This window comes from Lygodium microphyllum, chromosome 8 (assembly GCF_053477565.2).
Source record: "Lygodium microphyllum isolate KBCC chromosome 8, Lygodium_microphyllum_v1.1.10, whole genome shotgun sequence".
In the NCBI taxonomy this organism is placed as follows: Eukaryota; Viridiplantae; Streptophyta; class Polypodiopsida; order Schizaeales; family Lygodiaceae; genus Lygodium; species Lygodium microphyllum.
The window spans coordinates 125,709,030-125,722,038 of record NC_141142.1 but is presented as its reverse complement, the minus strand read 5'-3'; positions in this window follow the sequence as shown (position 1 = coordinate 125,722,038).

Below are 13,009 nucleotides of genomic sequence, written 5' to 3'. Positions count from 1 at the left end.
TTCATACAAAATTCAGGCATTGTTATCCAATATCTACCTTATTTATACAAGTTCTTTTGTATTTAACATATAATCTGCAATTATACTATGAACATTTATGAAAAATAAGTCTATGGGAACCTACAACTTGGAAATCTGGAAGTAATTGACAGTTTGCTAGATAAATCACATTAATTCAGGTTCAAAAATATGGTCAGAACCCAAAAATGATGCCAAAAACTGTCAAAAGTCCACTAGGTCCACATGGGACCAGAAGTTACTAACTTAAGTGACCAGCAAGTGACCTAGGCTAGTCAAAAAATGACCAGGGACTGAGCAGAGAGTAGCCTGCGTTTTTCAGCACAAAATGTGGGCTGCTCTGTCTGAGGGAAACTGGAAGAAAGCTGGAGCTGAGATGCATGAAATGGAGCATGCAAACTGAAGATGAACATGCCCAACTACTGAAGATGTAAACATAGTGAGAGCTCCACTTCTCTACCTCTTTGGTTTGATAAAAATACATGCTAAAACTGTCTATAAAAGATGGGAAAACTGAGAGAAGAGTATTCAGCCTGCTCTTATGCACGACTTCTCTCATCTTCTCTACCTTATTCTTGGTCCAATGAAGCCCGACTTGTGCCCAAGTACTTGAGTGACTTTGGGGCAAGTAAAGGGTGAGGATATTGAAGACTTATGGACTGTTATGGGTTGTAATAACTAGTCATAAATAGGGCAGCCCACTGTTATGATCTATTTTTATGAGCAAACATGGGTTTTTTATGGTTGTAATGGAGGAAAATGACCTCTTTGCTTCAGGACATTGTTCATAAATGATCAAGAGTGCTTCTTCTTGAGTTTATGCACTCATTTTGAACTTGAATATGGGCTGAAATTTTTTGTTTTAAAACAGGGCTGAAGCTAAAATTATTCTTTTTCAATCCATTTCATGTATCTTTGGCCCAAATCTTGGATGCATTTGATTCTAGCAACAATAGACTTGACCCAAAGGATTGAAATCCATCTTTGTACATGAAATAAATGCCATTAGAGCTTGCCTTTGACATTCATACATGAATTGGAAATCTGAAAATATCCTTTATAAAATGATGTATGTATCCTGAAGCATTTGATGTATTCAAGTTAGTCTTAATCCTTCTGTTCATGTATGCTAAGTACAAAGTGAGAAGGCTTGAATTCCCCTTCCATACCTAAATCATTTCTAAACCCTGAATCCTATTAAAACCCAATCCATTTTTCCTTTCCGAATCTTGAATCCTAAACTCTTCTTCTGCACTAAAAGCCCCGGTGGTAGACCTTCAACTCATAACACGATGACAGTGGTGAACGTGACGTGAAGGTCCGCTGTAGAAGAAGAAGTCCAATGGGAGAATCATCAAGCTCGAAAGGAGATGCTTTGCAACAGTTGGTTCGTCTAATGCAAGAGAGCCAACAACAACAGCTGCAATTTCAGCAGCAGTTGCAATTGCAACAACAACGGAGACAAGAAGAAGAGCGGATTGATGCTGCTGCCATTAAGGCCTTAGAAGTAGTTGGGCATGAGCTTAAGCAATTTAATGGGCAAAATGTGTCCTCTTTTATCCGCCTCTACATTGACAAGATGGTCTTCTTTGGAGTTCCTCAACATGCCTAGAGCCGTTACTTTGCCCGCCTGGCTGTGCATGGTCTCCAGGACCGAATTCATGGTCTTTCCCAAAAAGATGCAGGATGGACTGTGTTCAAGAAGGCTCTTCGAGAAGAAATTTTCCTTGAAGATTCTGGCCTTATGACAAAGAAAATCTTCACCGAATGGGTCGAAAGGCCCAATAAGGGTCTAACTGCTACTGCTCTTCATCGAGAATTTGAAAGAAAATTTGCCCAACTAGATCCCGATGACCAACAAGGTATGGAAAGTCAAAAGATTGAATTATTTTTAAAAGCTGCAGATTCTTCTCTTCAGGAGAAATTGACTGACTGACTTGAAGACCTTGACTCTGAGTCGGGATTGAAGACTGCATGGAGTGATGTCACTGAAGTAGTTAATATGATTGCTCGAAGAGAGCGATTGCGCCTAAGATGGGCATCAACCCCTATAACAACTGATTCTGTGAAGGAGCCTGTTCCAGCTTCTCGACCTCCTATCTCTATGGTCGAGCAATCAAGAAATTCTGTTGTTCCTTCTCCAAAGAAGGATATTATGGATGAATTAATTAAAAGCATGCGGGATCTCCATCTGAATTTAACAGAAATTAACTCTAAAGTAGAAAGGCTTGATGTTAAAGTAGAAGAAAGGGGTCGGTCAACTGCCCAGAGACCTGCATGAGAAGGCTTTAAAAGATGCTGCATTTGGTGTGATAGCCTTCAACATGACAAGAGGGAGTGCGGAGCATTCCATGAAGATGAAGCACAAAAATCAGTCTTTTGGAAGGATGGAAAAATTCATGCAACCAAAACTAGGCTTCCTCTTGAGCCAAACTTTGGTAACGGCGGCATGAAGAAAAGATTTGAGGATTTGGCAACAAGAACAGCCTATGCAGTTGTTGATGCTGCAACTTATGGGTTGCAAATTGAGCCAAATAATGAAATTGTTAAGGCATGTAAAACTAATGCAAAATCTAAAGTGTGGATGCAGGCCTTAGAACGCATGGAGCAAGGCAAGGCAACTAAGGATGATTTAACCACTGCCAGTCAATGTATTCGAGGGAGAACTGGATGGTCCGAGTATGTGGATTCATTTTCAGCTTTTGCCCCCGGCTAGTTGAAATTAATAATCAAGAAGCCATGATAGAAGAAAAGAGAAGAAGAGATGAAGATGTTGCCGGTCCTTCTTCTTCAGGACCAACTAAACGCATAACAAGAAGTAAACCAGACCAACAGAAGGTTGCTAAAAATCCGCCGCCACCGGAATTCGACATGGGAGATGCCCCTCAAGCAAAGAAGACAGAAGGAAAAAGAAAAAGCAAACATCCCAGTTACAAGTTGCAGTCAAACATAGAGTTCGCAACGGATCTTAAACGAATCCTAGAAGAAAGGATTCTTGGAAGTAGAATTGAATTTACATTAGGTGAAATTCTCGGTATTGCAAAACGAGGATTTTATGATGTAATAATTGATGTAATTAAACAAAAAAGACAATATGCTGGTGAAAAAACTGAAGAATCTGTTCATGCTTTTTTGCAAGTACTTCATGTGTATTTGCAGGATGAAGAGAAGCTGAAAACTCAAGGGATTCGATTGGAGGCAATCAAAGAATTGATTGCAGCCATAGAAGCCAAAGATGAAGACATTTATGAGACAGAAACTGAAGAAGCCATAATGGTGGAAACTTCTCAATCTAAAGTGCAGCCCATGCATAAGAAAGAGACTTTTCTTTACAACATGCAGGAAGAGAGTGAAACTCACTTTATTCCAAGTAGTCACTATTCCCGTACCCATTGGGCAAGAGCGACTACTGAAACTGTTGTTAAAATCGGTGAGAAAGAAACTCCATGCATTGCCCTTATAGACTATGGTTCAGAAATTAATGTTATGTCAAGAAGTCTCTATGAGAATGGTGGATGGCCCATTGATGTGGACCCATGATGGCACATGAAGGCAGCCAATAACTCTTCTGGCAATCTTTATGCAGCATGTCCTTATGTACAAGTAACTATTGGTAATGTAAAAGATGAATTTAATTTCTTTCTTCAAGATTCCTGCAATTATCCAATCATTCTTGGACAACCATTTATTTTCAAGTCTCGTTTAGAGACAAAGGCTCTTCATGATGGTTCATCATATGCTCGGATAAGAAGCAAGGATAATGATAAGGTTGTTCAATTTCTAACTGTCTGTGTTAATCACCATCGGAATAGGGATCGATTGAGAGATCATCTTGTTCCTCCTAATGCCCGAGAATTTAAGGGTTTTCGGGTAGCGCTGCTATAAGTGGAGGCTATGGGAGTGCATTATGTCACAAAATATTGCCTCCACATATGAAGGAGGCAAGGCCAAAAGCTGATTTGCAGGTTTTTTCAGCCAATGGAGTGGGCTGTTATAAACAGTTTTCAGCCACATGAATAGGGCTGAAAGAAAGTATTTGAGTCATATGGAGCAAGAGCTAAAGCAAATTGAAGTTTTACCTAAAGATGAAGAAATTTCAGGACTATTTTATGGGTTGAATTATAATGATACAATGGCTGAAATTTATACAGCCATTCATGCAGAAAATCAAGTTGAAAATTAGTCCATACAGGTATGTACATTGGATATGTATGACATAATTCAAAAATTTGCAGATTATGAAGCTTTTGGACAGCCAAACAAGGATGAAAAGAGTAGAAATAAAATATAAAACAGTTGATAAGAAGGTCAAGCCGGTAGCTACTCCTTTACCACCTGAAAGCGAAGGATTGGCAGAAAGGGTATCCAAACAACCAAGCCTTCGTGATCCTAAAGATATTGGTCACCAATTTACAGTTGAAAGTCTACAAAAGCTGAAAATTGGTGAAGACTCTTTCCTCTTGCTGGCTGAAAAACAAATCTTCATGCAGATGTTAAAGAACCATGGTAAATCCTTTTCATTTCAGCCGCATGAAATCGACTGTGTGGATCCAAGCATTGTGGCACCAATGGTAATTTTTACGGTCCCACATGTGCCTTGGAATCTTAAATCAATTAGAGTTCCAAGGGCGCATTTGCCTAAGTTATTAGAACTTTTAAATGAAAAGATAAAAATGCGAATATTGGAGCCATCTTCAGCTCCATATTCCAACCGATGAAGAATGGATCTTTATGATTCATTCAAGATTTACAACCCGTCAATAAAGTCACTATTAGAAATGTTGGATCAGGACCAATTGTGGATGAGTTCGCCGAAGCATTTGCAGGAATGGCAATCGATTCCATGGGAGACTTATATTCAGGCTACGATCAATTTCAGCTTGCTTTGGAAAGTCGTTACTACAATGAAGACGCCTCTTGGCCTAGTTCGCATGTGTACTCTACCTCAAGGGGCTACGAATTCAGTAGCTCACATGATGAATGCCATGCATAAAGTATTGAGGGATTATATTCCTCAATTGACTCTTCTTTTTCTTGATGATGTTCCAATTAAAGGATGTGAAGTTCATGAGAAAAAAGAAGAACTCAATGAACATGGATGTCGAAAGTTTGTTTTTGATCATATTAATGATTGTGCTCAAATCCTGTCTAAATTAGAAGAAGTCCATCTTACTCTTTCAAGAGCTAAATCTGTTTTTGGAGTTGAAGAAGTTCTTGTGGTCGGACATATGTGTGGTCCATATGGTCGGAAGCCTTCTCCATCTAAAATAAATGTAATCAGCAAAATTCAAGAAGAATATACAAATGTTTCAGAAGTGAGAAGATTTCTTGGTGCATGTGTCTTCTACCTTATTTGGATACCACAATTTGCTCATGTTGCTAAAAGTCTTTATCAGCTTCTAAGAAAGGGCCAAAGGTTTTTATGGACAAAAGAATACACCCAGGCTATTCGGAAACTCAAGAAAATGCTGACTTCAGCTCCTACTTTAAAGAGGGCTAACTACTCTAATGGACAGCCCATTATACTCACTGTGGACACAAGTCCTATTGGAATAGGATGGGCAGTTGGTCAAGAAGACCTTGAAGGCAACAAATATGTAATCTGCTTTGGAGCAAAGGTTCTTAATGAACGACAAAGAAGGTATGCTCAAATTAAAAGAGAGCTCTGGGGAGTAGTAACTGCATTAAAATGTGACAGGGAGTACTTCATGGGTGCACATGTTATAGTTGAGACAGATTGCCTTCCACTCTTGGGCATGATAGCCAACTGTTCCACTCCTGACATAGCCATGCTAAGATGGATAGCCTATATTAAATCCTTAAATCTTGATTTGAAACATATTGCAGGTAGAGATAATCCAGTTGCTAACATGCTTTCACGAGCCAAATATATGGATGAAGAAGAAATGATGGATGAAGAAGAATCAGAATTTATAAATGATGCTATTAATGCAGGTACAACAATCATTACAGAAAGAACAATAGGCTCAGTTGATAAAACAACTTTTACATCAGCAAGGATGGATGAATCAACTAAAGAAGGACAATGGATAGCTAGTAAACAGCATATTCCATGTTTTGCTATGGTTTATTCACACTTTAAAGAAGAATATTATGCAGATGATTGGCTAAAAATTGGCCAATTTTTTAGCACTATGACAAAGAAGGAAGAATGGACTCATGAAGAGTTCAAGAGAATTAAGAGAAAAGCCTATGGTTTTTTTCTTAAAGATGGCTACCTTTGGAGGCATGCAAGAAAGAAAGAAAGGGCGTCTGTTCGTGTCTTAGGTGACAAAAAGACACAAAGATAGGTCATGCAAGAATTCCATGAAAGCCTATTGGCTGGTCATAGTGGCATATGGGGTACTTTTGCTAAAATAAAAGAGAAATTTTGGTGGCAAAACATGTATAAAGACATTGAGCATTTTGTTGAGTCTTGTCATGCTTGTCAAATGTATTCTATGGTAAAGCATAGAGATGGGCTTCAGCCTACCTATCCTTTATCCATTCACTATAGATGGGTTATTGATTTAGTAACCATGCCTACAGGAATTTGGAACATGAGATATCTAGTACTTGCCAGAGAAGATCTCACAAATCAAGTGGAAGGAAAGGCCTTGACAACAAAGTCCACTCATGTTGTTTGTAGATTTTTACTTGAAGAAGTATTTTGCAGGTATGGATGTGTTGCTAAAGTAACTGCTGATAGAGGAGAATTGGATGCCAATGAAGCTCGCCATTTCTTTGCTCAACTGGGAATTAAGCTATCTCTTACTTCAGTCTACAATCCTAAAAGCAATGGTAAAAGTGAAAGAGGTCATCAACCAATTCTTAAAGCTTTAGCAAAATCATGCAAAGGAAAGTTGAGGGAATGGGCTAAAATGCTACCATTTGCATTATGGGCTGATAGAACAACCCATAGTGCAGTAATATGATATATGCCAGCTGAACTCATGTATGGACAGCCACCTCTTATTCCTATTGAGGAATCCATTGTTACATGGAGTATCTTGCCTTGGGATGAAGGCATGAACAGGGAAGAATTGTTGTCTTTACGCATAAGGCAACTTGAAAGAAGGCCAGAAGATGTTAAAATAGCCATTGAAAGGCTAAAAACAGCAAGATTAAAGAATAAGAAGAGGTTTGATAAGCACCATCAACTCCCTCCAAGAGCTATTCAAGAGAATGATTGGGTTCTTGTTTATGATAGCAGCCTGGACAATCAACATAGTGCTCATAGGAAATTAGCCAAGCGATGGTTTAGACCATATGTTGTAAAAGTAGTACATCATAATGCTACTTACTCTTTGGCTTAAATGGATGGGACCATGATAAAGACTCCAATAGCTGGGAAACGAATCAAACTCTTCAAACGAAGAGAATCTTCAGCTTATGAACTTGATGACTTTGATACAAGCCCTTTACTTGAAGACATGCAGGAAGAAAAAGACTTAGGGAATGAAGATGAAGAAGAAGACCCTCCTTGACCTGTAATCTTATGAAATGGCACATGCCGGAGGATGTGCAGGTTAGGAGGGGGTGAATGTCAAAGAGTTTACCGTTCATGATATAAATCATGGGATTCTTATGAACACAAGAAGAGTTTCACTGGGAATTATATGAGATATTTTCATACAAAATTCAGGCATTGTTATCCAATATCTACCTTAGTTATAGAAGTTCTTTTGTATTTAACATATAATTTGCAATTATACTATGAACATTTATGAAAAATAAGTCTATGGGAACCTACAACTTGGATATCTGGAAGTAATTGACAATCTGCTGGATAAATCACATTCATTCAAGTTCAAAAATATCGTCAGAACCCAAAAATGATGCCAAAAACTGTCAAAAGTCCACTAGGTACACATGGGACCAGAAGTTACTAACTTAAGTGACCAGCAAGTGACCTAGGCTGGTAAAAAAGTGACCAGCTAAGCAAAGAGAAGCCCATGTTTTTCGGTGCAAAATGCGGGCTGCTTTGTCTGAGGGAAACTGGAAGAAAGCTGGAGCTGAGATGCATGAAATGGAGCATGCAAACTGAAGATGAACATGCCCAACTACTGAAGATGTAAACATGGTGAGAGCTCCACTTCTCTACCTCTTTGGTCTGATAAAAATACATGCTAAAACTATCTATAAAAGAGGGGAAAATTGAGAGAAGAGTATTCAGCCTGCTCTTATGCATGACTTCTCTCATCTTTTCTACCTTATTCTTGGTCCAATGAAGCCCGACTTGTGCCCAAGTACTTGAGTGACTTTGGGGCAAGTAAAGGGTGAGGATATTGAAGACTTATGGACTGTTATGGGCTGTAATAACCAATCATAAACAGGGCAGCCCACTGTTATGATCTATTTTTATGAGCAAACATGGGTTTTTTATGGTTGTAATGGAGGAAAATGACCTCTTTTCTTCAGGACATTATTCATAGATGATCAAGAGTGCTTCTTCTTGAGTTTATGCACTCATTTTGAACTTGAATATGGGCTGGAATTTTTTTGTTTTAAAACAAGGCTGAAGGTAAAATTATTCTTTTTCAATCCATTTCATGTATCTTTGGCCCAAATCTTGGATGCATTTGATTCTAGCAACAATAGACGTGACCCAAAGGATTGAAATCCATCTTTGTACATGAAATAAATGCCATTAGATCTTGCCTTTGACATTCATACATGAATTGAAAATCTGAAAATATCCTTTAGAAAATGATGTATGTATCCTGAAGCATTTGATGTATTCAAGTTAGTCTTAATCCTTTTGTTCATGTATGCTAAGTACAAAGTGAGAAGGCTTGAATTCCCCTTCCGTACCTAAATCATTTCTAAACCCTGAATCCTATTAAAACCCAATCCATATTTCCTTTCCAAATCTTGAATCCTAAACTCTTCTTCTGCACTAAAAGCCTTGGTGGTAGACCTTCAACTCATAATGCGATGACACCGTTGTGTAGGATCATGATGCTAGATGGAGAGGATATGTAGTCTAAGGCCCTTGATCCCATTTTGAGACACTCTACTATAGCCTCATGGTCTCCTAGTCCCTTTAGAACTATATGCATTATGTTGTGGTGATAGATTTTGGTGAGCCCCTTACTTATGAAGATGCTATGTGCACAGGTGAGTCATTAGGAGAGGGCTATGTAGTCTAAATTTCACTCATTGTTGCAAAAAATCATACATGGGATTTGATTTTCTTGTGAGATGGTTAATGTTTATTGATGTACAAGTAAAATTATGAGATGAAGAGTACCCACTAGTTACCTTAAGCTAGTATACAAGGCATGTTTGATTGGTAAGGATTTTAACCATAAAAAGGGAGTTGACTTGGATGAGATGTTCTCCCTTGTGGTCAAGATGACTACCCTTCACTTAGTTTTGGCCTTGGTTGCACATATGGATCTAGACTTGTACCAAATGGAAAAATGGATGTTAAGATGCCTTTCTTACATGGGGATCTACATGAGGATATCTATATACAATAGCCTAAGGGCTTTTAGAAATAGGATAGTGAACATTAGGGGGAATATAGACTAAGAAAGGGCCTCATAAGAAATTGATTAATGGGAGAATTACTTTTTCTAATCAATCAAATATCAGAGGTTTGAAAGCTTTGATAAGAGTAATGGTTATCTTCTCCTAAAATAGAGGTTGTTTTCAATGAAAAATAATATAGTAGACATATCTATTTCAATTTATTACAGTATAGACCATGTGTTCTTTCACAATTGGCTCTTTATCCTAGTGATAAGAGCCTAGGCCTCTAAAAGAGAGGTCATGGGTTCTATTTCCATGCATGATGTGAGGGAAAATATTAGCTTTAATGACTAGTGAACCCAAAAATTCTAATTTTCATGGTATATAATATTTGGCTCATCATGCTTCTTGCCATGTGGCATGTGCATGCACATTTTGGATACCTAAGCAACAATTTTTGATATGGTGAAAATCACATTTGGATATTAAAAATTCAAATCCCTCGAACTTCCTTTATAAGTGTCATACCACAAGATTTTTTGGAAAGGAATTATAATTTTAAAGTAGGAAAATAACACAAAACCACTTAACTTTTTGGAGAAATCACCCTTATGACTCTATCACGTGCTTACCTAACAACTCCCTAGCAGCACGTTTTAGTGGTCCATCGGGGAACTATCCTAGACGGCTTCGCCCGACAATCGCGAGAATGCATAGGGTCTATTGTCTAGGTTTCCCAAAGTCCACCCTGTAATAACAGAAGGTACCAACCATCCACACGAGGATCAACCTACAAGCTCGGGGTCCTAATTTGATAACTGAGGTCTCGATACATTAGCTAGCTCCATCGAAGGTGTCCCACAAGGGCTTCTTATCTGACTGGAGCGATCGTAGTTACCCTTGGTTCATGGAGTGCAACACTTTTTTCTAGCAAAACTGGTTAGGATTCATGGAACCTTAATCGAGTTCTAGCACAATTGCCACACCTTCCCCCTAAGATAATTTCTGATCAAGGTTTTAAGACCTGACCCTAGGTAAGTCAACACTCGGCTCTACCTAATTCTTCATAATTAACATTTCGTTCAATCTCTTGAGAGAAGCTCCCAGCTTACTAGGACCACCCATTCGTAGGACAAATCCGTCAGAAATCTCGCCCACCCGCTTCCCACAAATGGTTTTCTTTAGTTTTCTAATTATCTATCACATTAAGTTATGACATATGAAAGTAGCTTTTGGTAAAACATAAAGACAAAGAAAAGAGTCTTTTGGTAAAACATATTTCGCAAAGTTATTTACAATGCTTTTCCCCTTCTACCTACGCAGACGATAAATCTCCATTCACCAAAAAATCCCTTTTGTCTGTGCAAAAGAAAACAAACCCTATAAGATTTACATCCCTTCACTAGTACCAGGGACTCCAAGATCCCATTCTGATTCGTGTGAGGGTCACGCAGTTCCTAGAAGTGATCAAGAGATTTACTGCCAAAGCCCCCCTAGCACTTCTACCTCCTCCTGCCTAACAGATTCCTCATCGAGGGGCCTCTCCCCATCGGGGCCTAGTCCAAAGCTCCTCACGGTGGTACAAAACAATTCCCCTTGGAGCAGGGTTCCATGTCTAGCCATGGGGGAGGCATAGCGCAATCTTTCCTCTTATTATCTTGATTATATATTTACAATTAGATCTAACAGCTGCAAGCACAATCAATATTTCCTCTGTAACCATCAATGCATGCACAAATTAAAAAAAGAAATAACAGCAATTGTTTTTAGCATAGGAAGTAGCTCCACCCAAATCTAGGGCTTCTCTTTTAAGATCCCACCTTATTCTTAGGGTTTCGCTTCCTATTTGCAACTCTTTTTTCGGGATCTTCGCAAATCTAAAGTCTATTTTATCCTTATGAAAAATTTGGTATTTCCGCCCTAAAAGATAATGTGGGTATTTATACCTATGGCAGGCAATTCATGTGCTGCGCTGCCCTAACCTGCACTTAGCAGGATTTCAAAGGACAAAAACATAGAAACAAGGGTAAACCGAGGCCAACCTTCTGCTCTACCTTCATTATACATTGCACAAACACACATGTAATTTTTTGGAATTTTCCTTTTACCGTTTCCTAATTTTCTCCCATTGAAAACCCATTTTTCACCATTTTTGGTATTTTTTCTCTATTTTCTTCAATAAAAAATGACTAGAAATTAATATTGATTGTGGGCTGTGGCCCTTAGGTTTTTTGACAGCAAAATTTTAGGGTTTTGTTGATGTTGTATCTCATATTTTCCATTCATTTTGCAAAAAACCCCATTTTACCCCTTAAACGCAAGTTTTATGGGTTTTATAATATTAATTTCAGCCATATCACTTATGATTTTCTGATTTTTAGAGCGTAAACTGATCCAACTCATAGCAAACAACATCATAGTGCATAATCAGCCAAAGTCTATTTAGACTTTAGAATTTGTATCGACAAATTCTTATCAATGTCCAACAAGTCCTACAGACTTTTGATATTTATTTAATTTCCTAATACTGATAGTTTCACAGTTTTTGAGTATTTCATGGTTGTTTTTGCTTCAATATTCTCAATATTTTAGGTAAGGTTTTCTCGCTAACTCATACACATGGATCAACTCATGATATTGATGCTCTCGCTAATATAATCATTAATACTAACATTGCACATGTTTTGAGTTTTTAAAAAAAAATTATTTTATTCTAATCATATTCTATGGTTTAATTGACGATGTCGACCATCTGTCAAACTTTCAACGTTCTCTAGAAATATCAATTTTCATTTAGTTATGTCCTAAGTGCAATGTTGATTGTTTTTCTGAAAACTTTATTCTATTCAATGCAAAAATCATAACTGTAAATTTTCTTTCATCTTTCAGACATCAAATTATATTACTACACACCTAATTTATGCGTGTCTAGTATATATTTTTCTATACAATTTTATGTTGATTTTATGCATTGATTATTTTATGGTATTATCTAAATAATTTTTTATAAATTATTATAAACTCATATGCACCTGTTTATCATTAGAAAAATAAAATAGAGATAGTCACTTTTAGAGAAAAAGTATAAAATATTTCCTTTCCTAACACCGTCTACCTTTTTTATGTCATTATGATCACATGTGTCATTAATAAAATAAATATAAGCATAACAAAATAAACCATAATTACAATATTTTTTGAATGATAGGTATATAATATTTTTTCAAGTAAAAGAGTCTTTTCAATGAATAGTTAATTATTATATTACTTAATCTATTTTCCTAAGCGATAGTTCATATGCATTTTCTTTCAAATGCACTTATAATCATTTAAAGCCAAATATAGTGATAAGCTTACAAAACATTATTATTTTTTCAAACTAACAATATGTTACCTCTATCAGGTTTGCAGTAATGGGGGTTTCACCAATTCCTACGTCGTCATTTTCTCCATCAGCCATGTTTATTACTTCTCTCGCTTTGAATGGCCTTCTTGAATTTTTGCAACCTCCTAG